We start from the raw sequence: 12,783 nt of genomic DNA, 5'->3' as shown, positions 1-12,783 counted from the left end.
TATAGATATGTGGAGGCAATGAAGGTTTCGAGTTGCCGGTATTTTTGCCGCAGCTTGTAAAAGGAAAACTGTAGCCGGTAGGAAAACAATGCCTAGCGCGTTGTTAGGTTTTGTATTTTAAGTACTTCGGGTATCCACAGCCAAACTGCCAATTTGATCTTAGTTGCTGTTTTAGCATGAAATCAATTCAAGAACTCTTCTTAACATAGATTTACTGCAATAATACAGCTGGGTGAATCGAATGATCCCAAATTAATCCAAGATATAAAATATGAGTCGATTTTTTAGAAAATGTTCAAGTTTAATAGCTAAATATTTGATATTTATTATAAATTCAGAAACAAACAAATGTGTAACAATCAATGTTACAATTTAGGATAAACAGATCTAATACGCCCCTCCCCCCTCAAGCAAAAACGGCTAAATTTAAACATTGGACACTATGATCTGCGCATGAACTACACTAATTTACTTAGTTAGAAATTAGTTTCTGCTTCATTTTTTATTATAAACATCCTAATACAAGTATTATTACACATTTCGCAAAGATGCTCAAATTTCAGTTTCTTCGCTCACCCAGGGCAGAATCCCACCAGTTCCAGTATAATATCCCACACAAAAAGGATAGTATGCCTCACAAAAATCTGTAAGTATGCCCCGTAACAAAAGGGTTATATGCCCTAATCGAATTATTGAAATTTTGATTATGCTGAAAAAAGGTCACACAATGTATGGAACCACGATTTACATTAAAAAGCAGTATTAATGTTATTTAAAATACAAAATTGCCTAAATAGTTACTTTGCAGTTGGGCTAATAATGGGGCATACAATCCATAACTTAGTGGGGCGTTTTGGTAGTTGATAAGCTGTTGTGAAGACATGAATATTCGACACGCACGTATAGTTTCAAGCAATTCTACAAACTAAGATAGAATCCTCAATGGTCTCATAAGCTACTTGAAATAGTTCTATCAAATCCGACTCTTTCTAATTGGCTAAAATGCCTGTAGAAAAAATAATAAGTGGGGCATTATTGCTTGAAAGTTGAACTGAAAAAGAGGTCAAATTAAATACCAAAATGGCGCATAACTGAGTCTCTACCACGAACGCCAGAAGACTACCCTACAGTACTGTTAGTCCAGAATAAACAACGAACAAAACAAAGACTTCAAATTTCAACAAAAATAGCGAAAATTATTACAAAATGTTTCCGCTCATTGTCTCAGTTTCATATATCTAAAGGGCGAACACGAAATTATTGCGACACATTCAACAGGGCATAACTTTTTTACCATTGGGTAAAAATCAACCAAATTTTGCACACTTTCTCATTGATGTGTATTGTTTACATGCTGTAAAACTCGAAGTCGTGTTTTTCGATTCAACGAAAATGGAGGTGAACCAACGCGAGTCGAGAGAACAAATTCTTTCCAAACACCTGGAATTTCCTGACCTGTCGCACCGGCAGTTGGGAAAAATGTTGAACATTCACCATTCAACCGTCTCCAGAGTGTTGAAGCGGTTCCAGGAGCGGTTGACGTTGGACCACGGCAAAGGAGCTGGAAGAAAACCGGGACCGGAGAACAAAAAGACGGAGGGAAAGGTGAAGCGGATGATTAAAGCAAATCCCAACGTCTCAAGCCGTGATTTGGCTAAAAAGATCGGCATGTCGCAGAGCTACGTCCAGAATACAAAGAAGAGAGCTGGACTACATACATACAAGGTACAGAACTTCCCAAACCGCGATAAGCGGCAACAATCGACGACTAAACCTCGGGCACGGAAGCTCTACGAGAAGATGCTGACAAAATATGGCTGCTGTGTGATGGACGACGAAACGTATATAAAAGCCGATTTTAAGCAAATTCCAGGGTTGGAGTTTTTCACCGGCAAGAGCAAGTTCTATGTGGACGACAAATTTAAGAAGAAGAAAATGTCGAAGTTCGCCTCCAAATATCTCACTTTGCAGGCCATCTGCTCTTGCGGACTGAGGAGTGAGCCTTTCGTGACAAAGGGCACAGTAAATGGCGAGATCTACAAATCTGAGTGCCTCGAGAAGCGCCTTTTGCCGTTCTTGCAGCAGCACGACGAAGCTCCGCTATTTTGGGCAGATTTGGCATCATGCCACTATTCTAAAAGTGTCCTGGAGTGGTATGTGGCCAATTCTGTCCATTTTGTTCAAAGGACATGAATCCGTCAAACTGTCCGGAGCTGCGCCCGGTGTAGCAGTACTGGGCAATGATGAAGCGGGAACTTCGGAAGAGCAAGAAGACAGTCAAAGACGAGAAGGACATGTTAAGAAAATGGAAAAAACTGAGAAACTGGTACCGGATGACACTGTAAAGACTTTGATGGAGGGCATCAAGTGAAAATGCGTTCAATTTTACACTCAAGGCTCCATCGATTACCTTTTCTTTTGATTTTTGAAGTAAATATATGTATAAAACTACCCTAAAATTTTGATTTGATTTTAAACATTATAAGAAAATTGGCATGACATTTTCGGTGTCGCAATTTCGTGTTCGCCCTTTATAAGTGGAACAGATATGTAGTCATGGGCAGTAACGCAGGTCACCTCATTAAAGCGGTAGCAAAGATCATAGAGGGAGCTAGATAAATTAAGCTGTTAGCACACGAGGAGACAGGATACACGCCACAAAAAATATTCACTAAGGATTTTATTCTACCTATTCCAACGCTGTGGCTGTTGCCGCGTTGGAACAGGTAGAACAAAATACATAGTAAATATTTTAGTGGCGTGTGTCCTGTCGCCTCGTGTGCTTACAGCTTCATCATCGAGAAGATAAACCCATGCCGTACCCTGAAAATTGAAGTCTCCTCGATGTCGGGAGAGGCTCCGCAATATCACAATGTTGCCGGTTCGCAACGTAGGCCCAACCAGTCCTGCATTAAGTTGAATCTCTGGTTGAAATGTCACCTGCGATTTTTAGTGTTCCTGTAAGCGTTGGAAACTTCAGGCTTCTTCTCAAATGTAAGACTAAGTGCTGTTTGCTTCGACTTTGTGGCAAAACTTCATCTTGCAGGTATATTTGGCGGCCTCTCAAGAGATAAATTTATTACTACAAAGACCCATTCGCTTGTAATTTTTGTAACATTGAATGCAGGAGACGCGGCACAAACAGCTGATCAGGCAGTCGTAATGCACTCTCGCCAAAGGTCACCCTTCACTAGTTTAAAAGGATACACCATTTTGTCCCGTCCGGTGCAAATTGTCATTAAAAATCTTCACTTGAGCTGGGGGTCCTAGAAACAGCCAATCCCGTCCTTCAGCAGATCCATGTCACATGTCAAGTTCGAATCAATAATTACACCATCGATCTCAATTTTGCGAGCGGACATGTAAACGCAGTAGTTATTAATAAAAGGTTGGTTACCCGTATCAACATTTGTTTACTTTAGACAAATATTACAATTCAAAACTCATCTGGACGTATTTTCGAGAAATATTATTAGAATATTTAGCGGAATATTTTTGACGCAAAAGAAGATCGGATATGGTCGAACCAAGTACAATGTGTTTGATTTAACATGGAAAGCCGGAGTTTTTGAAGTCCGTTTTTAGGATCATTTGGGTAATTTCAGGAGAGTTCACTTATGCATGGGCCTAGAGCCAACCGCAAACTGAAAACTGGAGAATATGAGGAAAGTGACGTGGGATTTAATTTGAAAGGAATAATGTGGTCATCTATCTTCATTACCGACTGGATGCACCATATTTTCTTAAAAACTTGGATTCGAAGAATATATGAAAGACTCAATAAGCAATAGAGCATAAAAGCGTCTTTGTTTCACTTGTATGTACAAAAAGATGGGTAGGTGTTGTCTGCAATATAACCAGAATGCAGTGACGGAACTTGGACTGGTAATTCAAATCTGATAATATTACACCGTAATCAACAATCCACCAACCAGTTCAACGTTCCTAAAATTGTCTGTCATGGTCATCCTGAAGTTTCAAACCGGACACCCCTCAGCAAATCGAAGAAAATGCCGTAAAGCGTCGAGTTCTAATGAAATGTCGAAAAAATAGTAAATGTAATTTTCTTTATTTGATATGGGACTGAGTTTGGAAATGCAACTTCTATTTTTTTGTATGCCAAGCGACGTAAAAATCCATGAAATGCCAGAACCTGCTGCCAATTAAAAAAAACATAACTTTTGTTTTTTTTTTGAAAATCAGTTTGATGATTAGTAACGAAAATGGCATTTATTTATTAAAAAATTAGACTAATTTTTGATTCAAGCTTTAAGATGCTTGAGCTTAAAAAATACAACTTTCATTCATATCAAAATCCTTTTCGTTCACAAACTGGCTAGTTTAGATTAGTTATTGAAGAAGGGGTTTCGAGTTCCTCCCATCAGAATCCGACCCTAACTTAGTGACAAGACTAAACTGGCGCCGGATTTACTCTAGCTCCAAAAATGAAAACATCACTTGTGTTTCTAAGCAAACCCCTAGTCTTGCGTGATTTCCGGCAAGATTAGTTATAATCCAGATAGTTGGATGGATTAGTTGCAAAGATATGATGCTCATCGTAAGCGTTATACAAAAAAACAAGAATAGTTTCGGAGCAACGGCAGAAACTCCGTTAAAATAAATTCAGCTCGATTCTCCAAAAACTAATTTGTATACGACATCAATAATATACATTAAAAAATTACGCAAAACCGTTAAATTTTCCAAAGATTAAAACTTTACAACCCACTGGATATATTAACAATGCGTTTAATAGTTTAATAACTTACTTGAGAAACAGTTAGTCAGGACATAACCCTTTAACCCATTCATGCCCATGTTTGTGGACAACAACTTTTTAAACAGCTATAACTTTTGTTTGAGGCAAGATTTCTTTATAAAAACAAGTAAGGCTAATAAATGTAACTATTGCTTTCATTTGAGTTTTAACAGTTGCAAGGATCAGCTCTAGAACTGAAGTTATTGCAATTAGTCTGATTGGATTCCGATGTAGCAGTGCTGCCAGGGACAATTTATGCGGATGACGGAAAATGAATTTTTCATATATCTTCGTTATGTTGTAACATTTTTGAAAACTGAAAAAAAAACTTATCAATTTAGACTGTCTTTGGCTACGTTTCCCACACAATTGGACTATTGTAAATATTCTAGGAGAATTGCATTGAGCATTAGAAGGTAAAAATTGAGCATCTTCTAGCTCTGCAAGGGAAGCACCTATCTTTATGATAAAGGCTTTTCGTGTTTCTTGCTCCTACCGTTTTCAAGTAAAAATAGTTTTGAAACCCTACATGCACTAGAAAAAAGTTGGACATGAAAGAGTTAATAAAACCCTTTGGTATTTGGATAGTTGCGAAGGAACAGTCTAATACATGTAAATAAAATCAAGCTTGATCGGCATAACATGATTTCGTACGCTATATCGTTCAGGCTACAGCCATCTGACGTGCAACATAGTGGATGCTTCATTATACCAAAAGAGAGTCCAACATCAATCTTATGCTTTTCATTGTGAGATTAGTTGAGTAAAGAGAAATTTATGCTATTTATGCTCCCACCCGATCATGAATCATCGAGTAACATAACGATGCGCCTCTCTTCGTCGATCTTTTATCTACCAGCTGCTCAACTCGTCAATCGATGCTAGACAACATAGAGGGTTCAGCCTGCGCATCCGCCTTATCCATGCTAAAGCTCCGTCAATCCGGAGAGCCAGAGATATCAAAACTCTCTCGCTCAGCCCCTGCCCAGATCGAGTGGACTGGAATGGAACTGTTTACGATTGCTTATTTCATGTAGACCCTATAGTCAGCTCAGCGGCGCAAGCTGGCATAGTTTCGAGCCCCTCGGCAACAAGTATTGCGCTGACTCCCGAGCCAGACGCACGCGTTTTCGGTGGTGCTCTTCCAAGTAGTCGAAGTTCTTCATGTTGCAAACTGTTTCCGTTTTCATATGCTATTTTATCGGTTGAGATTCTTACCTTTCGGTTCGGTGACATAATTTGTCTATAGTCTGTTTAGAGTTGTTGATGATCGTTAAAACGTTGAATATTTCTAACGTACCTTCAATCCGTTGGAACTTTCAGTCGTTCGAACGCCCAAGTGACCATCTGCGTGCGTTCAGGAAAATTGTGCAGTGGAAAGGAGAGTGTGTCTGGCTGGATAATTCACATAGCAAGTGCATATAAACAACTTGTGGGTGTCGTTTTGCTTGGCTGCAGCGCGCAAAACCGCCTTTTTTATTGTTATCGTGCTACTACTTCACATATATATACAACGAGCAAAAGTGGTTTTCTTTCTGATATCGGTTATCTCACCGCGCAGCCAACAACCACCACATTCGCGATTCACGGGTTATAGATAGGTTGCCATTGCCAACAAGTTACGACCGTTTGGGTACGAAAGAGACGGCGCAGTCTGTGAGGTTTGAATAAGTGATAAAGAAATAATAATAATAATAGTTCAGATCCGGACCGGTTGAAAGTGTAACCACTCAAACGCTCAACACAAAAGAAAAAGGAAGTCTCCAAGTTTTGGTCAAGAGCCAGTCAAACCGACGGTCTGACGGACTGACTGACTGACTGCGGTTCAGGAAACGACGACTGCGTCATTGTTGTTCGTCGCCGATTGCCAGAGAGGTTATTGACTTGGATCGGACAGAACTTCAATTTTCGAGTACACAGTTCAGGTTAGTACAATACAATCCAGTACAATAGCATCCGACGTCGGTATCACACTCGAGGAATCTCGAGCGAAGCGATAAGGGGGATGTTAAACAGCGGAAAATAAACAAATCACTGCTAATTGGGCGCTGTTGGCGGGATGAAATTGATGGCGGAATTAGGCCTAGAGCACTCCGTTGGCTGCAGAGTGTCAACGGTTTGAAATGGGGGATAGGAAGTGTTTCGCACAGAGGGGTATTTGTTTTAATTCCATTTACCGCTGGAACGAATTTTATTTTGTATGTTTTTTATGTTACTTTGGATGTTTATTTCTGGAGTTGAAATTCAAAAGGAGAAATCACATTTGAAGATATTCCAGCTCAAGATAAAGGAATTGTTCATTTATAGCTAAAAAAGCACAAGTTCCCTCAAAGAAGCACGCCAATACCATGTTCAATATATTCGTATACTCTTAAAATGTGTTAAAGTAATTGTAAATTTAGTTTTTGAGTATATTTTATTAACAGTGCTGTATAGAGAGTGTAGTTACAGCATATGTTTTTATAATTTCCCTTCGATTTTTTTTACTAGCTGCAAACATTTTTCAAAACCATAATCAACACGAACAGACTATATCGACGTTACCTCCCACATTTGTTGGTAAGCTGCATAGAGCTGATCAGCATTGTATACTTTGTGGCCAAATAAAGCAAAAAAATCAATCTGTTTGAAGCTGAAATGCTTGGGGGTCTATGGAACCCAAGTAATCTGTCCAATTATCCCTATACCAGTATTTTTACCGTACGGGCTTTTTTATTCAGTTTTTTAAGGAATTTAAGAAAATTTTGAAGCTATCTTGACGTTAGGGTTACCTCTCTATGTGCAAGAGGGGGCAATGTAATTTTTGATTAGATTAGGGGGATCCATTGGAGTTATTTTACGAGTAATAATATAGCTTGGAATATTTATACAAGAAAAAACAATTTTACAACGATCTCAAAACTAGAAATGCCGTTCGATATACTAGAGGTAGCGATGGATTTTTTTTAAATTAGAGGAGTCAATTATAGCTTTTTTGAGTAGTAGTACGGATGGGCATTTTTAACGGCAGTATTAAGTTTCTTCAATCAAAACCAGAAAAACAGGCTGGATATATATGCTTTGAGAAGATATTCAGAAGCAGAGGAGGGGGGAGGTAATTCCTACCATCGTTGATAAGATTCCGGATGAATAACATGCTTCCATTCTTGCCATTCAGAAGCTTTCTTCAATTCCTTAATAGTTTGCGGATCTCTTAGTTAAAAATTATTACTGTTTTTGCTGTATAATCTAAATACAGTAATGACCCGTTTTTATCAACCAGAGAACTATCTCAAGCTGTTAGTTGGCAGAAAAATCAAACCTAATGCCCTATCAGTGCAAAAAATTGTATTTAACTGAACCGTCCGACAGTTGTCTAATCCAACTTCCAAGCATAGGATCAAGCTAAAATTTTGCAGATAGACTCATTATGAAAGACAATGTAATCTGTCAATGAAATTTAATGGTTAATCTCCTTAAAAGTGCAATGCAGAATTTATTCTTTAAATAATTAGACACAGGGCGTTGATAGTTTACAACTATTCTACGCCCATGTTCCAAAAATGACAATTAAGCAAAACGCGATTGAAGTTGAAAATTAAATTAGCGATCTGGAGAGAAACACTACATCAATTAAAACTTTGCATTCTAAAATTACGTTCATATCCAACGTTTCTAATGTAATTAGTCCAGTTCTTCATTAGGAAAAATTTAATTTACAAAATATTTGACGAAAAATTTTCAGTGGTAAAATCTGATACAAATCAGAAAATTCTGAGCCTGTTGGTCTAGCCACGATACACGATGCTGTCTATTAATTTTGTTTACGAACGTGTACGCTGATAGCTTTCTTGTTGAGCGGGCGGCTTTTAGTTTTACTAAAATCGGAAATGGATGTATTTTCCATGTTTTAAGTTTTTGTAAGCAACGACAGTGATGAATAGTTTTACTGGATCGATCTCACTATTCTAGTTATTAATATCGTATCCATGTCTAAGTCAATGAAACTTTCTCTTTCCACAAACTTACTATTTATTTTTTTGGTTATTTTCTTAGTGGGAAAGTTATGCGAAGAATTTCAACAATGGGATAAACAGGTTCGCTATTTTTTAGGGTTTTTCGTCATCAAACAATATTCCGTATCAGATTTTAAAGAGTTTGAAACATGCACACGTATTTTTATAGAGATAGGCGGTTTGAGCCTGGTTCTATGGCTTTCGACAAGCTTCGCCCGTTCTCATTGGTTCGGACAGGTTGGTGTGTTCCTACTTACAAGTGAATAGATTATTACGCTTCGATGACATAGAAGATAACAAACGAGAACAGGAATCTTGTTAGCTGATTCAATTCGAAGTTTGTTTAGTGAAGATTCAAGCGCGCTGACAGGAGATCATTTTAAAGGGGTAGATAAAGTAGAGAACAGATATCACAATCTTAGAGACTAATATGCGCTAAATTGTATCTTCCGGACCGGTGTTTATAGACAGTTCGCAAAAATAAATTTTGTTTGCAGTTTGGCATGCTCACAACATAAAAAAACAATATTATTAAGTATTCAACTCGTATTTCATACAACGTCACTTTCAATTGTTATGTTTTCCATGGATAATATGTGACAATGTATGTGTAAGTTTATTATAAAATTTTTGTTTTTTTTTTGAAAATTTGAGGAAAATGCGATTCTAGTTCATCAATTACCTTAAATAGCATCAAAATTGGGTAAACTACCCTACATTTTGACTACTACCTAACAGTGCAGAACCAACTACTTTGATTGAATATAATTGTAAGACTGTGGCCCTGAATTGCTGGCATAAAAGAATGAATTAACGGCAAGTTGATAAAATCGGGTACAAAAAGTTCATAAAATCGGGGGTGCATAAAAACGGGGGTGCATAAAACCGGGAGTTTATAAAAACGGGTCGAAACTGTACCAACCCAGTATCTCTTTTTCCTTCTTGCATCGATGAAACGATTGACCATCATTGCCGTCCTTTCTTTCATCTGTTTGATTTTCATTTGTGCTTTCGTAATCAGTTTCACCAACTGATTCTTCAAGTGAATATAAATGATCTTGATGTGCTTCGATGACTGCGCAGTCTTCATGTTGTTCTTCATCAGATGAATGTATAGTAGCATCCTCATCTTCATTCTGTTCTTCTTAGTTTAAGGGTGGGCATAGGATTTAATCTTGACCAGATGATTCTACGAAATACAAGTTTGTGTGGTCAATATCTGGATTGGCTCTGGTGATTTCATTGAATACTACATTTCTGCCAATTTCGATTGAGCGCAACGCGTATCCTTGTTCCATAACCTAAAACCATTATTTGCGTATCCACAAATATCAAAAGTTGCGCTACGAAATCGGATTTTTGTCGCCTCTCTAAAAGTATTTGTTTAAATGCTTTAACTCAAAAACTCTTAAATGATTCAAGATTGGTCGCTTTTTGGATCATTTTGCATACAGAGTTTTATCTTCTTCTATCTCACTTGTTGCAGATCTAGCGATTAGATATGTTGCTGTATATCCCTCTCCCCACATATCTTTCCCTAATCCACTTTCCACAGCAATGCTCCGACATTTTCCATAAAAGATCTGTTCATACGTTCGCTTTTTCCGTTTTGCTGCGGTGTGTGTGGAACTGTGAACGTCATTCTAATTCCATTTTTTTGCAATGAGCTTGAAATACGTTACTTGTAAATTCATCTTCATTATCACACCCTAGCATTAAAATAAGTCTTTCGAAGAATGCTGCGGCCATAGCTTCGAATTCTTTAAATTTCTTGAAAGCCTCCGATTTCTGTTTCATGAGATAAACCACGATAAAGCGCGTATAATCATCCATAAAGGTTACAAAGTAATGATACCCATCATAGGTTTTCTGCTCCATGCTACCACAATCGTTCGAATGTATGAGTTACAGTGGTCGTTTTGATTTTGGCAGCTTCATTTGTTTAAATTTGGATGCAGCCTGGTTCACTCCCATACAAACATTACACACATTTGTTCCACTAATATTACCGAACGTTTTATTGATACCCTCAACCATTCCCTTCTTAATTAGTTTCTCTAAACTTGTTTCACTGATATGTAATATTAGTTTTTATGCCATATTTTCAAACTCACTTTCTTTCCAAACAATGCCGAGTTTATTTTGTCTTCCGCCGACTTTTCTTACAGAAATATATCAAGGTGGAATGAACCATAAACGAAGCTTCCTGAAGCAATCACTTCATTTGTTTAATTCAAAGATATACTCTTCATCTGTAAAAGTAACCCTTTTATCGTTTTTCTAACCCTTCTGACCGAAAGGATCCGGAGTAAAAAGAACATTGTACAAATTCAATTATTTTATTGCGCTGTTACCCACAACACTTTTTAATCGCATTTTTCCAATTTTCGTAACCCGTAGATTTTGACCCGCATTTGTCGTCGAAATGATGATTGGCTTCTCCAATTCATGGACGCCTTCCAGCAGCTTCTTGTCGTTAACCATGTAGTCGCTTGCTCCCGAGTCAATTAAGAATCTGATTCTCTTGTTACGATCCGCTCTGGCCATTAGGTTTTTCTTGGTCCAATCCGTTGATTTTTCAATAATTTCTCTTTTTCCTTTGCGTTGTACTTTTTCATCAGCGTGCATTTGTTCTTAAAATGCCCAGTTTCGTTGCAACCGAAGCATCGGGGCCCTCTCTTCTAGGATTGTACGTTAAAGACAGCGCAACGTTTTTCGTCTCTGCATGCTTCCCTTCCCCAGCTTCAGCATTGATAAACATTCTTTTGATCTCCATGATCGGCTTAGTATAGTTACAGTTATTCATTTGTCAGTGCCATCAGAGCACTTTTGACGTGTCGACACTTGTCTGGCATGGAGATCAGTACAGCATGAACCTTTTCCGATGCTGTCATTTTTGACCCCATACGATTTAGCTCGCGAATAATAAGATCATTTCATTTCATTTATTTAGTTCAACATCAATTTCATGATAACACTGAATCAACAATTTGCCTCCACAATACTCGAGTTGTAGCTGCAGGTGCGGGGCTGAATCTTTCTTGACCGCAGTTTCTTCTGGAGCCCATAGTAGGCCCGACTTCCACTGATGATGCGTCTTCGGATTTCACGGCTCACGTTATTGTCAGCCGTTATAAGGGTCCTAGGTAGACAAAATCTTCCAATACCTCGAAGGTATCCCCATCGATCGTAACGCTGTTTCCTAGCCGGATCCTGTCGTTTTCGGTTCCGCCTACCAGCATATACTTTGTTTTGGTCGCATTTACCACCAGTCCGACCTTCGCTGCTTCGCGTTTCAGGCGGGTGTACAGGCCTGCCACCGTTTCAAATGTTCGGGCGATAATGTCCATGTCGTCCGCGAAGCATACAAATTGGCCGGATTTCGTGAGGATCGTACCCCGGCTGTTGAGCCCGGCTCGTCGCATCATACCTTCCAGAGCGATGTTGAATTGTAGACACGAGAATCCATCACCTTGTCTCAGTCCCCGTCGAGATTCGAATGGACTGGAAAGTTCACCCGAAATCCTCACGCTGTTTTGTAAACTGTCCATCGTTGCTTTGATCAGTCGAGTCAGCTTCCCGGGAAAGATGTTTTCGTCCATGATTTTCCATAGCTCTACGCGGTCGATACAGTCGTATGCCGCCTTGAAGTCGATGAACAGGTGATGCGTTGGCACCTGGTATTCACGGAATTTCTGGATGATTTGCCGTACGGTGAAGATCTGATCCGTTGTCAACCGGCCTTCGATGAAGCCGACTTGATAACTTCCCACGAACTCATTTACTTTAGGTGATAGACTACGGAAGATGATCTGGGATAGCACTTTGTAGGCGGCATTCAAAATGGTGATCGCTCGGAAGTTCTCACACTCCAAATGGTCGCCATTCTTGTGAATGGGGCAGATCACCCCTTCTTTCCACTGCTCCGGTAGCTGTTCGGTTTCCCAGATCTTGACTACTAACCGGTGCAGACAAGTGGCCAACTTTTCTGGGACCAATTTGATGAGTTCTGCTGCGATACCATCTTTG

General features: G+C 38.9%; 2 protein-coding genes across 2 annotated transcripts in view; one reads left to right on the top strand and one right to left on the bottom strand.

The window, feature by feature from the left end:
• The window catches only part of LOC131679033 (6-phosphofructo-2-kinase/fructose-2,6-bisphosphatase 1-like), a 298,237-nt gene that overhangs the window by 56,885 nt on the left and 228,569 nt on the right, over nucleotides 1-12,783 (bottom strand). The window lies entirely within an intron of this gene.
• Nucleotides 5,810-12,783, top strand: part of LOC131679032 (alpha-N-acetylgalactosaminidase) — a 207,763-nt gene continuing 200,789 nt past the window's right edge. Inside the window, exon 1 of the mRNA XM_058959555.1 lies at nucleotides 5,810-6,684. The gene's annotated coding sequence lies outside the window, so the exon portion shown is untranslated. The remainder of the gene's footprint in view (nucleotides 6,685-12,783) is intronic.

This window comes from Topomyia yanbarensis, chromosome 2 (assembly GCF_030247195.1).
Source record: "Topomyia yanbarensis strain Yona2022 chromosome 2, ASM3024719v1, whole genome shotgun sequence".
Taxonomy (NCBI): Eukaryota; Metazoa; Arthropoda; class Insecta; order Diptera; family Culicidae; genus Topomyia; species Topomyia yanbarensis.
This window is presented reverse-complemented; position numbering and strand designations above follow the sequence as displayed.